Source organism: Arvicanthis niloticus, chromosome 1 (assembly GCF_011762505.2).
Source record: "Arvicanthis niloticus isolate mArvNil1 chromosome 1, mArvNil1.pat.X, whole genome shotgun sequence".
Classification (NCBI taxonomy): Eukaryota; Metazoa; Chordata; class Mammalia; order Rodentia; family Muridae; genus Arvicanthis; species Arvicanthis niloticus.
The window spans coordinates 111,558,475-111,572,434 of NC_047658.1; the positions used below are offsets into that span (position 1 = coordinate 111,558,475).

Consider the following 13,960-nt stretch of genomic DNA (forward strand, 5'->3'; position numbering starts at 1 on the left):
ATGCTTACTCATGGAGAAGGGAACTTGCTTTTGATTTACTCTGATTTCAAGTAAGCCAGGACCTCCACCCCAACTCTATATCACCCCAGACCATAGAACCTCAAAAGTAACACCAGGCAAAGTTCAGGGAGCTGAAAATATGTATTCCTCTGGTCCATTTGCTCCATAGCCAGACATTACCCAGAGGCCAGTCAGGCACCCACACACCCACTCTGCAGATGGAAACCCTAGGTCACTGCTATTTGGGATCCTTGAAGGTCTCACCGGACATCAATCTGACTATGTCTGCGCAGAGCACCACACTCTTAAACTGCCACAGAACTTCAAATCCAAACCCAACTTCTTCCCACAGTTATGTGACTGGGGACAAGTCACTTAACCTCTCTGGGTTTCAGGTTCCTGTTCTGCAGGGAAGGTGGTGGGATAACGAGGTAGGCTCTGTACAGACTCAGCAAGCCAAATCTGCAAGGAATAGGCCCTGCAGGTGGGCTCTGCAGGTGGATCCTACAGGTGGGCGTTGAAGGTAGGTTCCGCAGGTGGATCCTACAGGTGGGCATTGCAGGTAGACACTGCAGGTGGACTCTGCAGGTGAGCACTGCAGGTGGACCCCAGGCAGGGTCTCCAGACTCACCTGCAGCTTCTAAGGCCCTGCCCTCCCCACTGCCCAGCCTCCAGCACAAGAGCGTGGGAACTTCCTAGTGCTGTGTTTGTCTTGGGCGGCTGGGGAGGGGCTGCACCCTCTGTCAGCTCCAGTGTGCTCCTGCCAGGTCACCCAGCGTGAAAGGGAGGGATTGTTCCCGTGACCTTTGCTTTTCTAGTCAAAGGTTCTAGGGCCTGAGACAGAGCGGGTCCTTCTTCCCAAAGGCCAGGCAACCGTGGCCATCCTCCCCTATCCCCCCTCCCCCATCAAAGGAGTTACGGGTCACCTGTGCCAAGGAGACTCTACAGCCCTGTCCCTCTAGAGCCAGCAACCAGCTGGGGCCCCTTCCTTCTCATGGGATACTGGTGCTCCATGCCATGTTCAGTTCCAGTTAGGCTCCAGTCACACTCCTATCTGTATTCCCCCCTGGGAAGGTGCCTGGAGGTGGGCCTCAGGTCTCTACCCATTTGGAGACACTGCCAGTTTTTTCTCACTTAGCCTTAATCTCTCCAGTCATGAGGCTGGCAGCTTCTGAACCTTCCAGAAACAACCATTCATGCAGCAGTCTTGCACAGCCAAGAGTTAAGGGTCATTAAGGTCATGGAGACCACGGTTCCAATATTCCAAAAGGTGCCGGTCACTAATGAGCTTGTTCTTTCCTTCTGGGGCATGAACAAAGCGAGTTTAGCTCACAGCAGAAAGGCTGCAGGTCAGGGTTCCCAGGGGATGGAATGTCAGCCTCGGGCAGCAATGACAGTCACCCAGAAACTAAAAATAGCCCAAAGCTGCTACAGAAAGGGAGGTGGGGCACGGCCACCACTCACGTCTGGCCCTTGGCTGCTTTTGTTTCCCTTTTCAAGGACAGAAAGAAAATGAACTCAAGAAGGTCAGACCAGAAGGGTAACATCAAGGTAAAGGCAACAGCAGGCTCCCCTAGTCCACCTTAGGATCAAATCTGATTGCCCGCAAGTCCCACAGTTGATAGCATTTGGTGTGTCTGGCCTTAGTGCTGAGCAAACTCCTGTTCAGTGTCACTAATTTCCAGAGGCTGGCCAGACAGCCTGGTCTACACCACCCAGGATGACAGAGCTGACCTGTCCAGCCAGCACCAACTAGCCACATGGTCTACACCACCCAGGATGACAGAGCTGACCTGTCCACCCAGTACCAACTAGCCACATGGTCTACACCACCCAGGATGACAGAGCTGACCTGTCCAGCCAGCACCAACTAGCCACATGGCGCTTCGAGCACTTGATCAAGTCTAGGATCTGAGAAGGTAGCTCAGTGGATAAAATGTGTTCCAGGAAACCAATGAGGACTTGAATTTAAATCCCTAGCACCCACATAAAATTTGAGGTGCCGCCTGAGGCATTGGTGGTGCACACCTTTAATCCTGGTACTTGGGAGGCAGAGGCAGGTGAATCTCTGTGCGTTCCAGGAAAACCAGGCCACACAAAGAGAAACCCTGTCTTCAGGAAAAAAAAATGCTGGATGAAGCAGCAGCATACATCAGTAATTCCAGGACTAGGGGAGTCAAGGCAGGAGGATCCCTGGAGTTTGGTGGCCAGTCAGTCTAATCTACTGATAAACTCCAGGTTCAGAGAGACCATGCCTCAAAATAAAGAGGTGGAGAGGGTGGAAGAAGACATTTAAATTGACCTGTGACTCCACACGTGCATGTGTGCCTGCGAGCATGGTGTGTGTGTGCGAGAGAAAGAGAGAGAGAGAGAGAGAGAGAGAGAGAGAGAGAGAGAGAGAGAGAGGAGAGAGAGAGAGAGAGAGAGCATGCACACATGCACGCACACAGAGTTAGAGGTTGTTATATGCAGCAGCATGGCTTTAAACCGTAAGGGAAGAGAATGGTAATTGATTAGTAATGTCCTTCAAGGTTAGAGGTTGGGAAAGTGAGGCCTGAATGTGGTGTTACTGAGAGACCAGGGGATATAGTCAGATCTAACGGTTCTGGGGCCGGCAGCGGTTTAGCATTTAGGAGGAAAAAAGTATCAGTGAGGTTCAGTGTCGTGGTCACATCCTTCAGTCTCAAGGACTTTACTCAACAACCAGAGAAGGCCTTCCGCAAGGCCTTGCCAGCCATTCTCTGGCAGAAACGCTGAATCTATGTCCCACCACGGCCAGTAAGAGACTTTTTCCCAGGCCATGCCTTCCTGGCTTCCCTACTGTCTTTGTGCTCATGTCCACACCGGCACAGACCCCAGCAAGCTTGCATGACTTCCTTTGCTCCACAGTGCAGAAAGCCAACGCCGAAGGCCATCTTGGCACTTCCCCACACGACTCCAGGAACTCTCGTGTAGATTTTCTCATTATACCCTGCATGGAAAGGCAGGTACTGTGATTGGCCCATTTTCCACATGAAGACACTAAGGTTCAAAAAGGGGCAAGGTTTTTCAAAGGATAGAAGAAGGAAATAGCAAAATGTGAAGTCCAGCGTGGGTAGGCATCGTGCCCAGACTTCGCTCTAGCACTGTAGCTTTACTGAGAGCAGGGCTAGGTGACAGGACAGCAAGCCCAAGACCTTTCCCACTACTGCTTCAGTAAAGGCTAGATGATTGACAGACAGATGGAGGGGTGGGCAGAATGATTAATGGGTAGATGTGGATGGGCGGATGGGTGGATGGATGGATGGATGGATGGATGGATGGATGGATGGATGGATAGATGGATGGTTGGATGGGTGGATGGTGAGTACATAGATGAATGAGTGAGTTGGAGGGTACATTGATGGGTGGGTCGGCAGGTGGATAGGTGGGTGGGTGAGTAGATGGGTGATTGGGTGGGTGAGCGGGTAGGTGGGTGGATGGATGAGTGAACAAGTGGAGGTATGGGTGAATGAGTAGGTAAAGAAGAACTGATGAATGAATGGGTGGTGGACAGAGTATGAATGGATGAAAGGGTGTGTGCATGCATGAATGAACAAGCAAGGAAACACGGTAAGAAGTGAGGCAGAAGGCCGTGGACAGGGAAGTGGGTGAGATAACCATCCACCTGTTCATAACCATTTTCCAAGCATATCAGAAAATCAGGTCATGCAAAAAAAAAATATTCTTTGAGGTTTTTGTTTTCAAAGAGATAAAGCCTTTGGCAAACCATTTCAAGGAAGCCCGGGGCAGTGGGAGGGCTGGCTTCCTCCCTCCCTCCCCTCCTCCACTTCTGCTGGGTCGCTGCACAGCTCCTCCCTGAGGCAGCTTTCCCATGGGAAGGCAGAGCAAGTTCTGAATGGGCCTCTCTCAGGCCAAAGAGTAAACACCCTGCTCATAGCCCTTGGCTGGTTCCTAAACTGCTCAGTACTTAACAGAAGGCAGCTTACCTGGGAGAGGCTAGAAGGGCAGGGGGTGGGGGGGCCACTTCAGCAGACACTGAGAGAAGCAGACAAAAGAAGACAGTGGGGGAGGTGGGGACAGAGGTACAGCCATGAGAGGAGCAGTTGCCTCTAGGGTGTCCTTGCTGAGGGTCTTCTCCCAGTCCCAGAGGTCTCTGCAAAGTCCTCCTCTCTGTGAGCCTTGGTTGGATCTTTGTGTTGTGTACAGGGTGAGCTGGAGCCACTGTGTCTCTACTATTCATGATAAAATGAAAAAGACATCCAGAGAGAGGCAGCCATGTGTCCAGCACCTGTGGTCATTGTCAGATCTGGGATAGGATTCTGGGCTGGCTCCAGAGTGTAGGGGGTGAGCAGACAGCACTCACCACTCTCCCTCCCTTTCCCACACTCCTCCCCCCAAATCCTTCCTCTATCCTTCCTTTGCCCCTCCCACTTACCTTCCTTCCTCCTTCCTCCTCCCTTGCCTCTCTCTTCTCATCCCTCCTCCCTCCCTTCCATTTTATTTAACTTGTGGTTCACACACTCATAGCCTCCAGTACCCTGTGGATATCAGGAAAGGGACCAAGCAGAGGTGAACCCCAGTTGCCATGGTCCTTACAAGGTGGGTAAGACAAGGACTTGTCCTCCTGCCCTGTGCTATGGAGTAAAGACCCCAAGTGTAGAACCCTTGTTTGGAATGTGGCATAACATCCCACCTGCTCTCCCCTTTGGCCTCCAGGAGTTTGGGTTTCCTGGCCTGTGGCAGAGGGCTGGAGTCTACAGAGCTGAGGTCTGAATCTCCTATACTCCGTTGAGACTCTGGGGTCATGGAGGGCATCATAACTTCATGCTGGCTTTGCTGGGCACATAGATACTCCACAGGAAGCTGAGGGACACTTCCAGTACTGAGGTGGGGAACAGACCTGAGGCCATCAGACTCAGAGGTCCTGGGGACCTGAGAAAGGTCAGAGCAGAGTGTTCAATGCTGGACACCCAGCACAGCAGTGCAGATTTCTCTGTGTGACCTGGGACAAGCATCGCCTGTAAAGTGTGGGCGGGGCTGGGGTGCCACTTGGAGCTGCTTACTAGCTGTCCACACTGTGGCCACTCACAGTGGCTACTCACGGCTACAAGTGACTATGTGTCTTTCCCGAGGAGCCACCTGCTGATAGGCAACAGGCAGAAATCATACCTGGCTTTCTGGCTACCTGAGGCTTCCGGACTTGCACGTCCAACCAGATGTCACCTCGGAGGTGAGTTGCCGGGCTCAAGTCCTGTCATGACTCCTTCTCCTGGAACTACAAGGCTGCCAAGAGCCACACCATCATTACATAAGCCACTTACCTGTCACCGCTGGCCACCCCGGGTTGCCATGTAAATAAAGCCCTGTATTTGCCCACTGTGGGAAAGGGGCGGCAGCTGAGGGGCGGGGAGAGATGAGCTCAGAGGCCTTGGGATCTGGTTTCTCTTCCCCTGGAAGGGCACACACACCTTGTGCCCAACTGGTGGGTGGAGTGCCCCAGGGGCTGAAGGGAAGCAATGTCCTGGCAGCCTGAGCCTGGCCTAGGGGCACAGCTCAGGTGTACTCGCCAACCCTGGCTAATGGCACAGATTCCTTGCAGGCCATGGAAGGCAGGATCTAATGATCACCAAGGCTGCCCTACTGTTGGGGAACAGGAGGGACATGTGGTCTCTTGCAAAGCCAGGAGTCACAGCTGGAAGGCAAGTGGAACAAACTCGGGACTCCTTGCAAAAGTCCATCCCTCAGGGCGTCATGTTCATTAAGAACCCATTTCTGGGGCTGAAGAGATGGCTCAATGGTTAAGAGCACAGGCTGCTCTTTCAGAGGTCCTGAGTTCAATTCCCAGCACCCAAATGGTGGCTACAATCATCCTAACTCCATTTCCAGGGGATCTGATGCCCTCTTCTGGCCTCTGTAAATGTTAGGCATCCATGTGGTAAACATACAGACATGTAAGCAAAATACTCATACATGTAAAATAAATCTTAAAAACAAACAAAACAATAACAAAACAGAACCAGGTCTTTCTACCCTAGGTGGTTATTTCTGATAGCTAGGCTTCCCTTTTATCACCCGGTGTCTACATCTCCAAAATGAGGTATCAAACACAACCCAAACAATGTCCCTCAGCTCTGTGCCCAATAAACAGCTTCTAGTAAAGGGTCTTCCCACAGATACCCAGATGCATCAGTGAGTGTGTGGGTAGATGGACAGATGGACCAATTGAGAGAAGGATGTGAGTTGGATTAGTCAGTGAGGAGGGAGGATGGGTAGTAGGTAGATGAATGCATGTAGGTTTGGTGAGTGCATGGGGCGCCTGCTCAGCCTGTGCGCCTCTTAGCGCATGCGCCTGCTCAGTGTGAGCACCTGCTCAGCACAGGGCGCCTGCTCAGAGTGGGCGCCGGCTTGGCATGGATGCGGTTCAGCACAGGGCGCCTGCTCAGAATGGGCAGTGTAATCATTGCTTCCACGAGCAGGTTCTAGATCCTTCAGAGCATTGCTAGAATGAGAAAAGTTAGGTTGGTTCCAGGATAAAAATCTTTGATAGAATCCCTATGATACCCATGTAAGGGCAGAGAGTTCTTGAAACTAAGATGAGCCCCTGGGTCCTTCATCTGGAACATATTATGGGATTGGAATTCTCTGGAACCTTTTTTGAGAAACACAACCCATCTCCGGAGCTTTGAAGTGCCCTGTTCCTATTCTGAAGCTCAGTCCATCACAAAGATGGGGACAGAGAGGGATGCTCAGATAGCACCAAGGAGTAGCTTTGGGTCCCAATTCAGTGATGGGTGGGCCTTTCACTGCCTGTCACTGCTTCCCTGGGTACCAAAGCTCACTTCCAAAGACTTGTAGAGATCAAATGGTACCTGCCCTACCCTGGAATCAGCCTAAGGCTTACTGCCTGGCCAGAAAGCTTGCCCTATGGTAGTGTTCCAGGGAAGAATAACTGAATCTCCTGCCTCTTGATCTCTGCCCTCCCTCCTCTACACCAGTCTTGCTGCAGCAAGACTCCAAGAACCCCAGAGGCCTGTACCCCAAGGTGGAGCACACTCATGAGCCTCAAGGTGACTGAATGGACCATAGCAGCCTGGGGTTGGGGAGCGCATCTCCTCCCACCCTGCCTCCTGATCCCCTAACCACAAGAATATCTCAGTCTGCCCCCTAAGCTCCCTGGATCTTCCTAAGAACCTCTTGTGCTGCCTCTCCCCCTCTTTCTGCTCCGCTCAGTGCCTTCTTCAGCATTAGCCCAACTGAGGCCTCTGAGCTGGGGCCAGCTCCTCCCAAAACCTGACTCTTCTCCCACTGTGTCCTGACCCTACTCTCTCTGCGTGTACTGGGCTCTCCAGGCTGAGCAACCTTGATCTGAGTGCCAACTTGGGCACACACATTTCTGTCTTCCTCTCTGATTTAGCCAGCTTGGGCTGAGCGCCATCCCTACCCCAGATTCCACACAAAAAAAAATCACTGTGGTGGTCAGGGTGGGAGGGTCCTAACAGCTTAGGAAGAGTGTCCAGGACAAGTAGCAGGCTCCTGTTAGCGGCTGCGATGAACCGAGGTGGCAGACAGCAGACACAGAGGTACTGCTGAGCAGAGTCTGCATTATTAACAAGATGTGGATAGGGCAACTTTGGTCCTTAGGATGCAATGGTCCCTCTGATGGCTTATCCTAAGATGCAGCTGAAAATATTCACGAGAAAAACGTGCATCCAAGGTCTGGCTCAGTGGGCACGAATGTTTGCTCTGTGTGAATGGGGACCTGAGTTCAAAATCACTGGTACTCACAGAAAGCTTGGGCACAGTTGTGTGAGCCTGTAACCCCAGCACTGAATGAGCAGAGGTAAGGAATTAAGGATCCTACATCCCAACACCTCTGACCTCTACATGTGCAGTGGTACCTGTTAAGTCTCAACCCCTAGGACAATGGCTGAGGTGCCTATTTAACAAATCAAAGTAAACCTGGCACTAGATTCTCCCAGAATCCCTCAGCCCCAGATACAGGGCCTTCCTGGCTGGCATACTCCATCCCTTACCATGAATTCTCCAGCGGGTGTGGGGGGCTGCTCTTCGCTATCTGATCCCACCATTTTGGTTACCCACCCCTTCTGTACCTTTGCCCTCTTGGCTGCTGCACCTGCGTCCCCTGGCTCAGGGTCGTGTCCACTCTGTTCTCCTTAGATGTCTCTGTCTTTGGTTATGTTCTCCCCTGCAACTGCAATAAGCGTTTTCCTCCACCACACCTAGGAGAGAGTCTTGTCCTTTTCTTTCCTTTTTATTTTTTTTCATAAAATGCACACACACGAACACACACACACATGCATACACATACACATGTGTGCACATGCACACACATAAATAAAATTCAAAGGAAAAAGGAGGGAGTAAAGACTGAAGAGAGCTGGAATGGTGAGTGGAGCAGCCTCTGATGCAGCCTCCTCCCCAGCCATCCTCCTGTCTCAAAACTTCCTGTCTTTCCCATACTGTTGTGCAGCACAGGCCCCTGGGATACCAATCACACTTTCAGTGTCTCCATCTTGGCCACTTCACCTCACCTATGTGTCACCACATAACTTTGCAAACAGGATCCCAGCATCCACAAACCAGCTGCCTGGATTTCCATCAGGACTGTGTTGAATCTGCAGATCAAATTGTAAAGACCAGGTGGGCCCTTGTGACTGTGGGCTGCTCACAACCAATAACATGGGCTCCCTTTCCTACCCATTGACTCCTGAATTTCATGATTCTGCAACCCCCCAAAGAGAGTCTCGAGATCTTTCCTTCCTTTCTTTTTCTCTTTGTGCATGTGTGTGTGTGTGTGTGTGTGTGTGTGTGTGTGTGTGTGTGTGTGTGTGTAGTGTGTACATACATAAACAACTTAATGTACTCTGTGAGTCATCCACCTTGCTTTGTTTGTTGGTTTGTGTGATTTTTTTTTTTTTTTGAGATAAGGCCTCACTAGGCTCAAACTCACAAAGATCTGTCTGCTTCTGCCTCCTAAGTGCTGAAATTAAAGGTATAGTTCACTATGCTGGGCCCCCTCTTGGTTTTTTGACATTGGCCTGGAACTCACCAAATAGGCTAGGCTGGCTGCCCAGTGAATCCTATGACCCCCATGTTCCAGCACCTCCTCCGTGCCCAGGTTTTGACACAGGTTCTGGGGGCGGGCAGCAGCTGTTCACATCTGTACAGCAAGCACGTTGTCCGCTGAGTCACTTCACCCATGGTGTTTTCTGACCCTAACTCTTGCTGCCTGGCCAGAGCAGCCCAGCTTTGTTTTAGGACATACAATCCAGCCTTGCAAGCTCTGCCCGGCTTGGAACCTGGCTCTAAAGACAGAACTGGACCCTGCCCACAAGACCCAGGGGGTGAAAAGCCCAGCTCACATGCAAATCACAAAGGCCAGGCACTCCTGAGATTTGCATACAAATAGCAGCTTTAAATGTTTTTTTAATCTCTAGAAAGTAAACAGGAATTGTTGGGAGGCCAGGTGTGTGGGATCTGAGGACACCAGCCCCTTGGGGAAATGGGTTTTCCTCTGAGTATCAGATTCCTCAGTTCACCTGGTGAACAGTTCACCTTTTAGGGCTTCTCCCTCAAAGAAATATTTTCTCAAGAAACCTCAGAAAACCAGCTTCCACAGCTAACCCCATGGAGACTGAATGATCCTAGGACATGGCACCATGGTACATGTGTCAGCCTGGATGATTGTGGCCCTGTTCTCTTCCCGCCTTGATGAAGAAAATGAGGGCCTTCCCAAGGAGGGGACGGGCTTTCCAGGAAGAGGGAACAGATGCAGGTTGGGCCACCTCAGGGGTATTGGAATATCTGCTCACACTGTTGAGCGCCAGGTTGGTAACCCTGCCTAGGCAGCTGAGAGGGTTGGAGGCTGCAAATGAACCACTTGGTCAAGCTCAGTTTCCTTTCCCGAGGTCCATGGTCCCTTTGCAGGTGAAACAGACAGACCCCAGGGATCTTTGTGATATTGCAGTCAGACTTGACAAAAGTCATGCAAATCACCACAGGTACTGCCTTTGAACTTGCCTTAACCTGGACCTAAGATGGCTTTGTCCCCAATCCTCCAGTCAGCATCCTGCATTGGCATTCAACAGTGTTTGCAGGTGCAGGACACCTGTGTCCCCAGTATTTACCTTTGACCTTTGCATGGAGTCCTCGTCTTTTCCCAGCACTCTGAATAAATACCCAACAGGAACAAGGAAGAGAGGAAGGGCCTGGTTGGGGGGCATAATCTTAGAGGTCTCAGTTCATGGTGGCTTAGTCCTGTGTACTTGAACAGAACATCAGAGCAGCAAAAAAAAATGCAGGGAGAGAGCTGTTCATGTTATGGTAGACAGGGAGCAAAGCAAGAGACAGCAAGTTGCCAGGAACATGAGCTCCTACAGACTCCTCCCCAGGGGCCTCCTTCACCAGCTACCCTACCATCTAAAGTTTACAGAACCTCAACTGGGCACTAAGCCCCCCCAGCACATGAACTCATGGCGCATATTTTGTATTCTAACAATAACATTCTATCTCTTGCCGGGCGGTGGTGGCCAGTGCCTTTAATCCCAGCACTTGGGAGGCAGGAGGATTTCTGAGTTCAAGGCCAGCCTGGTCTCGAGAGTGAGTTCTAGGACAGCCAGGGCTACACAGAGAAACCTTGTCTCAGGAAAAACAAACAAACAAACAAAAAACCCAAACCATTCTATCTCTTGCTACTCATCCATGGCCGTCTTACAAAATAAATGTATCCCTAAGAGTTCCTGTAATGACCCAAAATTAACCTGTAATCCCCACCTGCTCAGGGACCAGGTAACTTCCTGGAATGCTGGGAATTGTAGTTCTTGAAATAAATAATAAAGCCTCATGGGAAAGGACAGTGGCCTATAGGTTTGCCCTTATAAGCAACACATGGCTTGGGTAGTGGTCCTGACCAAAGTCCAACTCTTGGTTGGGATTTAATATGTAATAAAGCGTTGGCCCAAAATGGTGAAATTGGTTTTCTTCCAGCAAATCTCAGGATTAACATCCCATTGTCTTAACACTTCCAACAGTATTCAACATGAACCCCACCCATTTATTTATATTAACTAAAACTTTGGTTTTTTTTTTTTAATTATTTTGTTTTTGTGTATGTGTGTGTGAGTGTATTTGTTTGTGTGTGTGCAGGTACCCACAGAGGCCACAAGGGGGTGTCAAACCCCCTAGAGTTGGTGTTACCTGCATTTATGAGCGGTCTGGTGCTGGGATCTGAACATAACAAGTCATGTGTTTTCATCCCTCTGCACCCCAAAAATTTGTTTGACCCAACTGCACTGGATGTACTTGATCACATGTAGGCTGGAGGTGCATAGGCAGGAAATACACCAGGATGTATGCTTGCCCCTGCCTCCAGCATTTCAGGAGGTATCTATCCTTGGGTAGGGGGGTGGGGTTACAAGTTAGAGGTATTTTTGTATCATGGATCTCTTAGGCACAGTAATTAAAACTTAAAACATAACTTTGGTTCTCACAGGATCACCACAGCAGACACTGAGTGGGAGAGGTAGGCCTCTCTGGGAATATGGTGTCCTGTGAGTGGGTTTGGAAGCTCACTGCTACCATCTTGCTGTTTACAGACCCTGTGGCCTCACTCTTGGACCAGCTGTACTTCCAACTGCTGCTTCCCTTGCCAGCCAGATGTTTCAGATTCCTGGGCCTCTGTCATAGCTTGGGCTTCATCCTATAACTCCACATACTCTCTGTCAGGGAGAAGGGGCCTGCTCACAAGGACCCCATCACTCCCAAGTCTTCCTTTGAAATTTGGGTACAACCCCCACCCCACCCCCATTCTCCTTTCACCCTTGCCTTCTGCAAAACCAGCGTGATGAGAACAATGTCAAGGTCTGCCACCAGTTCAGTAGCAGCCTGACCCCTGTAGACCACGAACACAGCAGCCTCTGGGTGACTGCATCTCTTAGCAAGGTGAAATGAATCATGGGAAAACAACTTCCCAGGCAGCTGTGTGTGTGAGCAAGGTGCCTCCTGGGTGCACTCTTCTCAAGGAAAAACTGGAATGGGTGGGGTCCAACTAATTCCTGAGACGCCCTTAAGACATCTTTGCTATTGTCCTGATTCAAAGTACTTGACTTCTTTTTAAAGTTGCTAATCTCTTTAACAACCACACCCTGCTTGTATAAAACTTTGAATGTTCTCCTTTTCTGGCCAAACTCTCCAGTTTTTAAACCAGCCCTTCTTTCTAACTCTTTTTGCTCTCTATTTTTTTTTTCATTGTAAACCTGGCTAAACACAGTATGCAATATCCATGTCACAGCCACACATCACTACCTTAAAAAGTCCTTCCTCTGAACTAGTGGTTAGTTAAAAATTCAACCTCACTCAAAATCTCACGATTCAGTGAGGAAGAATTCCTCCACATTGTATGAAGGCCCACTAGTCTAATCCCTGGGACTCCTGTCCCCATCTGAAACTTCCTAAGTCTCAGCTCTCTCCAATCCTGTTGGCATCTGGTCCTCTGAGCTCTCACAAGAACGCTGTAGTACTCTGGGCTCTCCTAATTGGTAGCTCTAACCTCTTTTAGATTGATCTAAACAGCAAGAGTCAAAAAGGAGCCATGAATAGATCTCCCAAGGACCTGCCCCTGTGACCTACCGCCTTTAGGTAGGTCCCATCTCCTAACTTTTTAGAACCTCTTGAAATAACACCACCCAAAGAAAGAAAGAAAGAAAGAAAGAAAGAAAGAAAGAAAGAAAGAAAGAAAGAAAAGAAAAGAAAAAGAAAAGAAATAACACCACCAAGACAAGAGCTCAAGTCCAAACCATGACACTCTAGACATGTGTAGCCGATACAACCAGGAAGCTTAACAGAAGTTGGGAGCCTCACATCTGGAAACTGGACATCCAAGATCAAGGCGCTGTGGGGATGGAGCCTCCTGAGGCAGGTACTCTTGACTTGTCTAGAGCGTCTTCTCTCTATGTCCTCCTATGGTCGTCTTCTGTCCACACCTGGATCCTGTTCTTATAAAGACTAATTTCTCTGACCTGCCACAAAGACCTAACTCTTACCTAACTTCATCAGTGGTTCTCTTCCCAAACACAGTGATGTTGTAAGGAACTGAGGACCAGGACTTCAGCATGTGAATGGGGGCAGGGGAGAGGGTGTCTGTTCAGATCATAGCAACCATGAGAAGTTCCAATGGCTTCTCCAGTAGCAGCATGAGATGCAGACAGCATGGATCCCTGGGCCACCAGACATGTCCCTTCATTGCAGTCTTCAGGTGAGAGAAAAACAAACCCTCACAGCATTAAGCCATTGAGATGTGGAGGTTTACTTAGTAAGGCCGCAAATCCTAGCTAGTCAGACTAATATTACACCAGAGATGACATCATCACCCACCGTGAGACGAGCACCCGAGCAGACATTACTAATCCATCTCAGCACTGTGCTTGAGGTAGCCAATACCAATGGATGTGTGGAGTATAAGATGGATAGGATCCTTCTAGCTCACTGTCACCCAGGAACTTAAGGCATCTGAATCTCCCCATCAAATGACACAGACATTAAACTATCTCCCTTGAGTGTATCTGATGTATCCCCTCTTCCTTGCCTTGTAGGCACTGAGGTGTAGAGCAGCCCCTCCAGTTCCTCAGCTGCCTTGTCCCCCACCACTCCACCTCCATGGTTCTGGGAGGCTAAGCTCCCTCTTAGTAGTTTAGCAGAACTGAGTAGGAACTTGTTCCTGGGTAGATGCTGGAGGGTGCAGGCTGCCCCACATGAGGTCATTTTTTCTCAGGGTGTGCCCAGCCTCAGACCCAAAAAAGGCGATTTCACTTTCTGGCTGGGGCTGGAGTCCTGTGTTGGCAGTCAGATCCCTCTCCCCAAGTCTGTCCTGGGAAGGGCCGCCTGGGACACAGGCTTCACGGAGACAAACAGAGTGAACGCGACTTTTTACAATGGGGCTTTGATCTGCCTAATGTCACAA

General features: G+C 50.0%; 1 long non-coding RNA gene across 1 annotated transcript; it reads left to right on the top strand.

Moving 5' to 3' along the window:
* Positions 1-4,444: 4,444 nt before the first annotated feature.
* Positions 4,445-13,526, top strand: LOC143434733 (uncharacterized). The gene is made up of 3 exons (XR_013104466.1): positions 4,445-4,581; positions 4,699-5,212; positions 11,598-13,526. It is a non-coding gene; the product is annotated as an uncharacterized LOC143434733 (long non-coding RNA).
* The last annotated feature ends 434 nt before the right edge of the window (positions 13,527-13,960 follow it).